Source organism: Neomonachus schauinslandi, chromosome 16, assembly GCF_002201575.2.
Source record: "Neomonachus schauinslandi chromosome 16, ASM220157v2, whole genome shotgun sequence".
NCBI lineage: Eukaryota > Metazoa > Chordata > Mammalia > Carnivora > Phocidae > Neomonachus > Neomonachus schauinslandi.
In genome coordinates this window covers 41,796,823-41,809,757 of record NC_058418.1, presented here as the reverse complement: position 1 = coordinate 41,809,757, position 12,935 = coordinate 41,796,823, and positions in this window count along the sequence as shown.

The following is a 12,935-nucleotide window of genomic DNA, read 5'->3' as shown; positions in this document are numbered from 1 at the left end:
GCCCCTTGGTCTTTGAACCTGGCTCACCTGTTCTGGGCGGCTGGGCGGCTGTAGGTTGGGTTCTGGACACCTCTGTGAACCACTCATGTCCTTTCAGGTCCTGACTGCGGTGGCGCCCCCTCTCCAGACGAAGATCAAGAGGGTCCCAGCGGCCCCTCCTCAGGTAAGACAGGGGCTTCTGGAGGGGGAGTGGCGCTCCAGGCCTCCCCTCATAGGCGAATTATTCATGTTTTATATGTAGAGGGGCTCTGTGAAATTGTTTAAGAAAAGGTTCTGCTGTTTGGTTAAAAAGCTTGGAAACACAGCTCTGGGGGGCGTCTGTGCCTACCCAGAACTCCCTCTGGTGGAGAGCAAGGCCAGGGGAGGGGTTGTGTCTCCCCGACCCAAATCTTTGGAGAAAATACAAATTCTTCAATACATAGGGAAGACTTGAGGCAGCGCTTCATGAAAGTGAAGGAATACAATTTAAGTACCTTGGGAAATGTAACCAGATATCATTACCCACTAAACTGTTAAAAAAATTTTTTTTAATCACTTAAAACCCAGAGCTGGTAAGGATGCTATGAAACAAGCACTGTCAAACAACTGGTGGAAAGCAATTTGGGCAGGGGGGTTGCTGACACTTGTCGGTCATCAGGGGTTCCTCTTATCTGCCTACTATGTGCCCGACATGGCTAGAGTCAGGTGATAGGATAAAACCCTGAGTGCTTGCAGGGGGATGCGGGCCTCGGAGAAACCTGCATTCTCTGGGACTGGAGGTGGGCGGCGGGGGAGGGGGGGGGTGAGGAGCTCCGAGGCTGCTGGGGCCAACGACAAGAGCAGGGCCCAGGTCTGCAAAGACAATCCATAAGGCCACCTATGACCCTTGCTTCCTTTGCTTTGAGGAATGGAATTTGTCACCATTGCTCAGCCTCCTGTCTCAGTTCTGCTTCTAGCTTAGTAAATCTGAAGCTGTGGGGGGGCTGGTCCCCCTTCTGGTGTGCAGACTGCAACCATGGGCAATAAATGTACAGAAACCACCAGCTGTTGAGAGAAATGACCTGTTTCAGCCAGGTCAAAAGTCCTCCCGTTATCTCTGGGGCCATAGACTAGGCGACTGGCTGGGGCTTGGTGAAGAGATGTCACTGTGACTTTTGAACCCTGAGCCCCCTGCTGAGGCCTCATCCCAGCACACAGATGAGGGCTACGAGGGAACAGCCCCAGCAAAGGCAGGGAGGCCTGGAAGGGTATGGTGGGGAACTGCACAAGGGGCCCTGGGACTTCAGAAGTAGGAGGCGATGCAGAGCCATCCTGGAGATCAGGATGCTGGGCCTAGTGTGCCCTTCCCTGCCAGGTGCTTGGGCATCCTCCTGGGGTCAGCAGGGGCCACTAAAGAGTTTAACATGGGAGTAGTATGGTCTACTATGTAGCTTAAAAAGATCCCAGTAGCTGCCATGTGGACCAGAGGAGGGGAGGCCAGGTGCCGGGAGACAGGTGGTGGCTGAGCAGTGTCTAGCTGGGACAGTGTGATGCCTGAGCTGGCTGTAACCGTGGGAATGGATAGGAGGCGTTAAGGAGGCAGAACCGAGGGCTTGTGGGAAGAGGCAGGGTATGGAGGATGTCCAGAGCCTCGGGAACTACTCAGGAGACGGAGCTGGGGGCAGTGGACAAAGAAGTCAGCTATCAGGAGAGACACCTGAGAACAGATGACCCTGAGGGATCAACCAAGGGAGGAGAGAAGAGGCAGAGGAAGGTCAGGGTGGGCAGGGGAGGAGGGGACAACCAAGGGCTCAGAGAAGAAGCAGCCCCAGGGGCAGGAAGGGAACCAGAAGGATGGTGGCCCAGGACCAAGGGCAGAGGGCGGCAGGATAGATGAGGATCATGCAGCCGAAGCCTCCTGTTGGGCCTATTTTTAAAGCAAAATCAGGTTGAAACTGCATAGACTCTTTTCTCATTGGTGCTGAACTCTGTTCTGGCAATTTTCTCTTCAAAACTTTACCAGAAAGCCTGGTGAGACCCCCTGTCCACATTCTGTCTAGCAGTGAGGGGGGTGCAGGAAGCCTCAAGCTGGGGGGCGCTGCTTGGACCCTCAGCCAGCCAGAGGGTCCCTCAGCCCTCCCAGGGTGCAGGACACAGGCCCGGCCATCGAGGCGGGGCTCCCCCTGCTCTCAGCAGAAGGATTACTCGAGGCTAGGCTGATGTGCGTGGTGTAGGTGGGAAGCTACTCAGACATTCTAAGCATTTAAGTTAAACAAGCCCAGCTCAAGACAAACTGTCAGTGAATGTGTTGGATCCTCCTTTCAGGCCCATTTTCCACAGCTGCTCCTCCCTGGTGTCTCCTCGCAGGCCTCCTGGGACCCGGTGGGTCACTGTGGTCAGGGCGTGGCCCGCCAGGCAGGACTTCCTGAGTGGCTCTGCCTCCCTCAGGCCTGCTCTCAGCCCTCCCGGACTCTCTACTTCATCTCCCTCCCTTGCTCACTGCTCGCTCCACCCACCACCTACCCCCTTCCTGTCTCCTTGCCCTCCAGGAGGACACCCGCACACTAAAATATACACACCTAGAAAGCAAAGGCTCTGCCCCCAGAATTTCCTGGGACCTTGCTGCAAAATACCCCAAACAGTCACAGTACTGCATTTGACTCATAGGAGCTGGATGCCAGGCGCCCCCAGCCTCCTAGCCTTCCCCCCTTGCCAGCCTGAGCATGCACCCCTCAGCCAGCACAACCTGGCAGTGTCTGACACCCAGCCATTAAGCACAGGCTGTTGCGTCCATCTCGATCTGCACCACCTCAGTGCACTCTTGACACTCCCTCCTGCCTTGTCCCCTATGGGCCTGGCTTGGTCCCTGGAACCAACCCTGTATACCGATCCTTGGCCGAAATTTCCAGTGCACTCACTTCCCCATGTCTGTGGATTTACTTTGCTACTTCTATCACTAGCAGTGGCCCCTTCTCTGAGCAGAAATGGCTTCCACTAAAAACGAAAAGATTCAGGCTCAGCTCCCCGGATGCCTCGTGGTCCTGTGTGGGAATCAGCTGTTCAGTACATACACTGAGGAGATGGAAAGGAGTGAGCCCCTGACCTAGTCTGGATTTAGGGCAGAGGAACATCATCATTGACATGTAAAATGAAGATCTTTCTTGAAGAGAGTCAGGTCTGGGGAGTCAATCAAGCTATACACCTGGGAAACTGAGGGCTGTTGATCAGTAAGGCTTGTTTTTGGTAAATGGATTAAAGAAATCAGAAGCCTGGGGTCCCTGGGTGGCGTAGTTGGTTAAGCATCCTACTCTTGATTTTGATCTCACAGTTGTGAGATCGAGCGCTGCATCAGCCTCTGTGCTCAGCTTGGAGTCTGCTTGGGATTCTCTCTCCCTCTGCCCCTCCCACTCATGCTCTGTCTCTCAAGTAAATGAAAGAAAGAAAGAAAGAGAAAGAAAAGAAAGAAAGAAATCCAAAGCCTTCCTCTATTGGTCAGGCTGGGATGGGTTATGCTGTGGCTTACAATCAGTTTTTTTCTTGCTCATATGACATGTGGGGAGCAGGGTTAGCTGGGGCCCTGCTCCTTGCGTCCTCACCTTGGGACCCAGGCTGATGGAGCAACCACCATCATGAATACTACAGGTAGATGTGCCAAAGGGAGAGAACTCTAGAAGGTCTCACACCTGCTGTTAAGGACTCTGGCCCAGCAGTGACACATACCACTTGCACTCACAGCTAGTGAGTCAGACCAAGCTGGTCACATGATTCTACCCGACCACAAGGGGACCTGGAAGTGCAATCCTGCCTCGTGCCTGGGGGGCCAGAGGAAGTAAGGCGAGGGTCCTATCCTAGGCTTGGAGGCAGAGGTAGAGACAAAAAGGGAAATGTCTACCCAGATGTTCACAAAGATGAAGTGTGCTTAGCTTTTATCCCTGGATGGAGACGAGTCCCTGTCTATACTGGCATGTCTATACCAGCAATCTGGGGGAACACAGCCTCCATGACCAGCGCCAAGGGTTCTTGTTTCCCTTTTCAGAAGTGCAGGATTTGACAGCCAAGAACAGGTGTAGTGACAGCTACCACTACCGGAGGGGCAGGGGTGAGTGGGAGCCCAGAACCACAGAAGACCCTAGGAAGGCAAGTTTGGTGGCAGCAATGGGCAGGAACTTGAGGAACTATAGATCCCCATGATCTCTCCCCCACTGGCCTTTGCTGGGGACAAATGACTCATTCACCATCTTATGCAAATGAAGCTCCCCATCTCACTCCCAGGGGAAGCAGGCTCCAGCAGTCCCCTCTAAGTTATACACTCTGGAGCAGGCTCTGAAATCCCATGGGCAGGTCAGAGGCCTCCGGAAGCAAGCAGTCCTTGGTTTAGCCTGAGGCGGGGGGGGTCTCTTCTTTCAGGGGGGAGTGAGTTCTTGCTGGTTCTCTCAGAGCCAAGGGCTCATGCGGTACGGTGTGCAAGGGAGGACCCGAGGAGAGCCTCCGAGAGGGCCCAGGACAAGGGTGAATGAGATCCAGCCCCTGTCCAGAAGGCCCCGCCCTCAGGTCCAGCTGCCCAAGGCCGCGGGGAGGCTTGGTGATATGCTGACGCCTGATCTTATTTACTCACTCACACCGATCTGCTTTTTAATCTCTGCATAAATTCTCCTCCAGGACTCAGTTTGTTAAATGTTCTTTGCACAGAAAACTTGAGGCTGAAATGTGAAATGATTCCCTCCAGAAGAATTTTAGCAAGTCTGTTCTGTTTTAGGAAGGTTTGTTGTCTTCATCTGTGTTCTCTGGGGCCTTGAAATGCCTACACACCACTCAGTCGGCCAATCCATTCCGGGAGGAAATGCTGTACTTGAAATGCAGCTGAACACTGGGTCTGCAGAAATCCTACCATTTGTGTGGACTTGTATTTAAAGTTCTACTCCCACAGAAAGTATGTTGTCATTTCTTCTTAAGCAAAGGATGTTCTGAGCCTTGTTCAGCTCATGAACCATTAACATCAGCCGGGAAGCAGGGACTTTGCAGGGACAGCAGCCTCTGCAGCAGAGCCCGAGAAAAGTGAGATCCCTCCTGGTCTCCATCCCCGGGGAGGGCAGGCACCACAGAGCTTGCCTGAGGCAGGTGATGTGACCTGCTGGGGAGTGCCAGGACCCCCTGCTCAAACGCGTGCGTGAGGACCAGCTCAGGCACAGACCTCAGCACGTGGGCAGGCTCAGAGCACTTGGGGCGGGAGGCCTATGCCGGGCTAGCTGCTCGGTGGTGGGCCCGTGGCCTCCTGATTTGGACCTTGCTTAAGGACGTCAAAGCCGCCTCTTTGGTAGTTCCGACTGCCTGCTCCAGTCCTGCCTGGGAGCTGCCCTCAGTGCCCAAAAGGAGGGGACACTGGAACAGAGTGATCTTAGATCCGATTTGCATCATGGAGGCAGCCCTCTCCGCAGTCTCCCCCTACCCTGGGCTCAGCGTCCATGAGAGCACAGGACTGGCAGGAGCCCTGGGGGCTTCAGCTTCCAGCGCACCCAGGCAAACAGATATGGCTGCAGGAGGGTTCTTGAGTGTAATACAGGGCACGTGGGAATGAGAGACGCCGCCACTCAGGATGGCTCAGGTGGGGATTTAGGTTCCAGACGCCATCCAGCCTTCTCCTCAGTGGGCCCCTTTCTGGTCACCAGTGGATGATTCTGGAATGGCAGACGGGAGAGGGGAGGGTGGCCAGATCTTCAAACTCAGCCCCATCCTGTGATGGAGCCCATGGTCTCAGGGCGACTGTCCCCTGTCACCACAGCACAAGGTCTTACGCCCAGGAGGACTGTTGTTTGAACTACTAAATTGATTCGAGCACTCCTGGCACATATACCTCTAATGTGGCTTGAGGTTTGCTTTCCAGTCATGCAAGAATCCGCTTCATCTGGGCTTTCTGAGTTCTGACATGGAAATGCCAAGGCTGGCTGATTGAAGGAGCGCTACGGAGCTACTTGCAGCCTGTTCCTATTCTCAGAAACCACATGACACATTAATAGCTCCCATGGAAAGTGTCTCTTTGAAAATTTTATGGCGCCTTTGCCTGCATCTGGTTTCTGCAGAAGCCTATGACTTGGGCTCACAAGCAGCCCCCAACAGACAGTCCTGCCCGGAGATGGAGGCCCCTGCCCCCCCTGCACCATCCTCACCCCTTGTTTGGGAGAGCGGGGCACCCTCCTTGTCAAGCAACCAACCACACAAGGAGCAAACTTTGAGGGCTCCAGCTGTGTCTCGAGGGTCCTCTGCAGCAAGGAAATTAACAGTCATAATAGTGACAAAGATATTACTAGAGATGTGGCGGGTGCCCTGCTAAGTGTTGTGCATACCCTGAGATTTTGTGTGTGTGTGTGTGTGTGTGAGAGAGAGAGAGAGAGACGGAGATTTGTATGCATAACAGATGAGCAAACTACAGCGCATTGAAGCAGCTTGTCCAATATCCAGCAGGAGGACCCGGACCTGGCACGTCTGACACCAAGTTTGTGCTAGCTCCTGAGGGACGCTCAAATCATGTGGGCACATACCTCAGGCACAGGGCCTTCAGGGACTCAGGAGAAAGGCCCCCTGTGCCCAGTGGGCAGGCCAGGGGCGAAGTTCGCCCAGGAGACAAACTGTTAAGAATGGAGTTTTAGAAAGATCGGGTCACTGGTATATATTAGATAGGATCCCTTTGGTGGCAAGTGACAGAAATGCAACTTTGACCAGAGCAAAGAAAAGGGTAATTTGCTAATTCACGAATGAGAAAGTCTGGGGGTTGTGCTGTCTTCAGGCACAGGGAAACTGGAGCTCAAAGTGCCACCAGGACTCTCTCCTTCTAGCCCTAAGGTCTGTTTTCCTCTGAATTAGATTCACTCTCAAGAAAGGCACCAGAAGCTTCAGGCTCTTAATGCTTCCAGCTCGGAGAAAATGCAGGCCTCTTTCCTGAGGGGTCCAGTAAGAGCACCAGTGAGAGCTAGCTTGGGTCTTATGACCACTCACCTTGGGGTCAGGGGGCTGTGGTGTCAGTTGACCTAGTGTGGCTCCCTGCTCTCGCCTTGGAGGAGGGGTGCAGCGGGCTAGGACTTGGGCCTGTGCTGGTGCCAGAGACTTCATCAGGCGCTCCCAGGCTGCTGGTGGGGGCCCGACGTGCAGAGAGCCAGGCACCTGATTAGAGGGACAGCTGGGGGGCATGCAGAGCAGGGAGGGTATGGGAGGGATGGCGGAGTTGGGGAGGGCCTCAGAGAGAAGGGGGCAGGTGCTCTGGATGTGGAAGGGTCAGTGGGCATTCACCTGGCACGCCTAGGTCACTGGGAGTTGCTGCTACTGCACACGTGTTCATGCCAGACCCCAGACCCCATTTCTGTGGCTTTCAGGGATTAGCCTGGGTTTGTCTGACCTGCAGCACTTAGAAAGGCATCCTCTTCAGTCTTTCTTTTTGTCCTCCCAGCGATGAGTTGACTCCAAGTTTCAGCAGCTCAGAGCTCCCCGTTGCTATGCCAACCCCCGGGGCAGCAGGCATCCAGGCAGAAATGGGCCGGCCCAATCTCGGCGCCGCCGGTGGATGCGAGCACATTCCGGTAATTGGATTGGAGCAATCCTTTCAGTCTTTCCTGCAGAAACCTGGGGTTTGGACCAGTGCCTGTTTAGACATGAGCCTGTGGACACAAAGAGGATGGGAGAAGGTCCCTCTGTTCCAGGATTCCCAGCCCTGCTGCTGGGATGAGAGAGGGCTCAGCAGGCATGAGGACCAGAGGGAAGGGCTATGATGCAGGGACAGGTCCCATCCTGCCCCCAACCTGGGGCAACTCCCAACCCTCCTCAACTTCCCCAAAGTTCTCCAAAGCTCAGAGATCCCTCCAGATGGTTCAAGCTTCCTTGGGGCCAGCACTTGCCTTAGCCAGCAGAACTAGGCTGGCTTGCTTGCCTTCCTAAAGCAGGAGAAATTCAAATTCAAAGTCAGCATTCACCCAGAACCGTTTGTGATTCTCTGTGCAGCAGGTCTGGTGTAGCAGTGTGCCTGCCAGGTCCGTTTCCCGGGGAGATGGGACATGGGATGGCTGTCCTGGGGCCAGGGTCACTTGGTATCCAGTAGTAGAGAGCCTGTCCATTGCAGCTTACCCAAGGAGGCTGCTGGGGACCTCCCCGCCATCTTCAACACCAAATAGGACAGGCCTGGACAGGCTCTATTCCTGCGACGCCCTCCCCAAGGGATAGCAGATCAGCCAGTCCCCCAGCCCTCAGGGAGGTGTATGGGGAGGAGGTTTGGCTTAGCTCACGCCTTGGAGTCGTCCAAGTCTCCCCTTCCGGTGCTGTGGTGGCTGCAGGTCAGGTCCCCACAGATACCAGTAACCCACAGGAGCAACTCTGGTGCGAGCTTCTCTCTGTCAACACCCCATACCTGCCCAGGAGTCACCACCGGCCTGTGACCTCCCAGGCCAGCCTGTGACCACCTCTTCCTCTCCCATCTGGACTTACGGTTGTCTGGCCCCCAAGCCTCCCGGGCAAGTTCCCCTCCTGGCCGGACCAGCCTGTGAACCGATCTGCTCCCTCTGTCTGTCATGGCTTTGCAGCCCAGGCTCCTTGTCACAGTTGGGCCCAGTCCAGTCCTCGCTGTAGGGGAAGGAACACGTTAGTGAAGGCCGGCACTTCCAGCCTGAATGGTGTGGATGGGTCTCTGAGGATCTGAAGGTACTGCAGGTCAGTGAGGAGCCTAGAGGGCTGGTGGGTGGGCTCCGGCTGCCCCCAGCACCGTGCACAGAACCAGCTTGTCCCCTCTTTAAAATCCACCGAATCGGGCGCCTGGGTGGCTCAGATGGTTAAGCGTCTGCCTTCGGCTCAGGTCATGATCCCAGGGTCCTGGGATCGAGTCCCACATCGGGCTCCCTGGTCCTTGGGAGCCTGCTTCTCCCTCTGCCTCTCTCTCTCTCTCTCTGTCTCTCATGAATAAATAAATAAAATCTTTAAAAAAATAAAAAAAATAAAATCCACCGAATCCACAGGTCAGGGTGTGAGCAGCCAGGACACACAGGAGTCAACCTCAGCTGAGGCGTGGTCAGGGAGGTCCTACAAGGAAGAGGAGGGGAGGTAGGGAAGGATAAGGCCTCACAATTAGCCCTGGGAGGCTGGTATTGCTACCCCCATGTCAGAGATAACGAGATAGGCTCAGCGAGCCTGTCCCCGAGCCCAAGCTGAGCAGTGAGCAGTGCAGCTGGGAGTGAGGCGACAAGCCTGAGGTTGACTCCCAGGAGCCTTCCCTTGGGGCACTGGGTAGCCCCCCATACTGATCCTAGGGCTCAGGAGTGACCACGAGGACCTGAGGGTGTCTGGGACGCAAGCTCAGCTCTGGAGACCATGACCTTGGGGCAGGGGAGGAGGATCGGGCATCCTGAGCAACCAGGAAGCCCCACACCAGGACTTACAATGGGGAGAAACCCAGGAGTGATTGTTACTTTAAAACAGGAAACTGAAAGCGCAATCCAGCGTACGGGCTTGAGTGACTACCGCTCAGCACGTATGTCACCCTCATCAGAGATGCCATGGTGGGCTTGGCTTGGTAAAGAAGCCAGCTCCAGGACAGGAAAGCGGAGAGCTGAGGCATGGAGGGGTGGGGGAAGGCATTCCTTGGCGGAAGCAGAGCCTGGGCCCCGCCACCCACTATGTCCTGCCCCGCGAGGGGTCGGGGGCGAGACAAAGGCCGAGGGGTGCAGACTGGGTGCCTGGGCTGCATCCCTCTCAGCCACCGCCTCCCCCCCCCCGAAGCCCAGGACTCTAAGGCTTGCCAAGAAGTTCCCAGCGTCTGGTGTTCAGCTCCCACTCCCCTCTTTCATGGGGAAAGTGTAGATCAGACTAATTAATGTGTTGTTGTTTGTTTACCCTCCTTTCATTTCACTGAGACAAAATAATTAACCACAGAGCTTTAGAAACTGGCTCCATCAGTAGCAAACCCTTTTGTGTCAACTGTGTTAGCAGCCCCTGGGCACAGATGCAGGGACTGCCTGCAGAGCGGGTGGGTGGCACCCAGAGGCCCCTTCTGCCCTGGGTGCTGAGGGGTGGCGAGCGGGGGAGGGGGCTGGACGGGGGACACAGGTAGCCATGAAGAGCTGGGAGGCTCAGAGCTGCCCCATCTCGGAGGAATGTGGTGGGCCCCCTGGGCTGCCAGCCACCTCAAACCCACTGATGCCTGAATGGAGACCAAATACATTCCTGTGACCAGCCCAGGGGAAGCAGAAAGAACAAGGCCTGGCCGCTCACTGCTGCTGCAGGCAGGGCTGGGGGGAACTTGCCCAGAAGGGTTTCTGGGGCCCCAACATAAGTGAGGTGGACACAGGGCAGCTGAAGAGGGGACCGGGCCCTACTAAGAGCTCTGTCCCAGCTGGTGGCAGATCCCCACCCTGCCTGGCCAGTGTTAGGGATGAGCTACAGGGGAGAACAGAAGGTTTGGGAATTTTTCTCAGGAGCCCTTGGATGAAGCGAGGCTGCATCCACCTCTGAGGTGCTAGGGGCCCTTCCGGGGTGGGGCTGGGGAAGGAAAGGGGGGCAGGAGCACAGAGGGCCCTTAGACAGAGACTGGGAGACTGGACTTTCTCCTCCAAGACAACAGGACCACCAAAGGGAGGATGTAATCAGATTGTTTAGGAGGCTCTTCTGACCTCCGTGCACACTGTGGCCTGAGACGGAAGACGGGGGGGACAGTGACGGGGTGGGGCGGGCACTCAGGTGAAGATGGTGTTGGCTGGGCTGATGACCTTGGGCCACAAAGAAGAGGAGGAAAGAGCTAAGAAGACCTGGGAGCGGGCCCCCCTCCATGCACTTGGGGGTGGCATCTGGGTGTCCCCAGAAGTCTGACCTAGACCCCTACCCCCAGCACCTTGGTGCCCACTGCAGTGGCTGCTGGAGGCTTGGGAAACGCCATCCCAGCCTCCCTACCTGCAGGGACGGGACCTGCCTCCTCCTCCTGTAGGTCCAGTTGGTGCAGGCAGCTCTGTGCCCTCTCCTGCAGCTCTCACTCCAGCCAGGCTGCCGTGTGCATGCATGCTGGGCCGGAGGCAGCCAAACCCACCAGCTCAGAGAGGGGCAGCCAACTTCGGGTTACCCTCAAATAAAACTGCTGGGATTTTAAAGAAAGAATAAGTACGTCTGGCAGACGGCAGGCATGGGAGGACTGGACAGCCACAGCCCCTCTAAGTACTAAGTCATGAGCTCTGGGCCACAGAGGTGATAGAGCTCTGCTGGGGGGTTAAAAATCACATGCACAGAGGGTCAGCAGGCCTGCAACAAACCCTCCAATTTCAGCCACTGTCATTATAAAATTGGTCTCAGGGCCTCAGTTCACAGGACCTCTGAATCAGCAGACCCCAAAGTAAAGGCCATGGAGGTTAGGGCATCCCCCCACACAGAACCTGGCCTTCGGAGACCAGGACTCGGGCTGGGTTGGGAGAAGGTGGTGAAGGCCACTGTCTGGTCTGGGACTCCAGAGCAGGATGTCAGCAGTCTCCTCCCATCCTCTGAAATAGCTTCCCCACCCCCTGCCCCAGGGGGAAGGCTGGCCCTCTGCCCTCACCAACATCCTTGACGGTGAGCCTCATTGCCCGCACCTGAGTGAGAAGCCTTGCAACTACAGCACCAGACAAAGCCACGTGGTCCCCCTGCCCACAGGCGGATGGCATGCTTTTCCCAAATTAAACCAAGGTGCAGTGCAGAGCTGTCTGCAAAGGAACTGTTTCCCATGGCTCCTGGCCAGACAGCTGTGGTCTGAGTAGACACACCTGCTTCCCCAAACTATAACCTTCCGGTGTTTCCTTCAAAGCGATTTCCCCTGAAGAAAGTAAAATCCTTGTGAAATGTATTCTCCAGAACCAGACACAGACACCAGCTAAAGTTCATCTTTAGACATTAAGCTCTGGTCTGGGACAAGCACCTCGTCCCCACTAAATCAGCCCTGGAGACGTGGCCATGGGAGTGCACTTAGGTGACAGGTGCATCCGGGAAATCCTCCCCTCCTCCCCCCCCCCCCCCCCCGCACCTCAGGCTTGGAGGCAGTGCAGACTGACTTCCATTCCCCCACCTATTTCCTGAACTCCGGCTGGTGCGGCCCCAGGACCCACCATGCCCTCGATGCAGCCCTTTCTTCCAGGAAGCTCCCAGTCTGCTGGGGAGGTGGCCATGTTCCATGAGCTTTTATGACCTAGAACTGCAGAGTGCAAGCCATGCACAATGGGGACAGGAGCCCCCAGTGGAGGTACCTACGCCTGCTGACAAAAGGCAGCAAAAAGGCCTCTCTGAGGAGGTGATTTCTGAGCTAGGTCTAGAAGAAAAGGGGTGAGCTAGGTGAGGGGCAGGGCACGGACAGGAAACGACATCCCACCGAGTGGGAACTGGGCACAAGGGAGATGGGGCTGCAGACACGGCAGACCTGGCTAGGAGACAAGACACCTAAAAAGGGCCCAAAAAGGCTTCCGAGGGTTTGGGGTATCTGAGGGACGACGGTCAGACCAGACAGAATCCCTCGAGCCACTGAATGGAAGATGGCCTGATGGAGACACAGCCAAGAAAGCGGGTGAAGCATGATGCAGTCGTGGACCAGCCCAGGGGCTCCAGGAGTGGGGCGGATGCGATGTGGGGACTGGGGGAGGCAGAACCCGGATGGCACCCAGGTCCTGGCTGCAGTGACCAGGGAGGCAGGAGGAAGAAAGGCGGTGGGGCCAGGATGGATGGAACATGGGCACAAACCCCCATGGCACCAGGGCAGAGGCTAGACTGGGTCGGGGAGACGGTGACCAGGAAGTGAACCCCCCAACAGTTCAGGTAATGAAGACTTGAGATGATGCTTATATGAGCTTCACCACAGAATGATCTCCCACGGGTCCCTGAAGGCTGGGCCAACACTCCAGACTCTTGTCTTTATTGATTCTACATTCAGCGCAGTAACTGCAGCTAGGGGCCTCTGCTACACAGGGCCCTAAGGCCTGGTCTGAGGCTCATGCCTC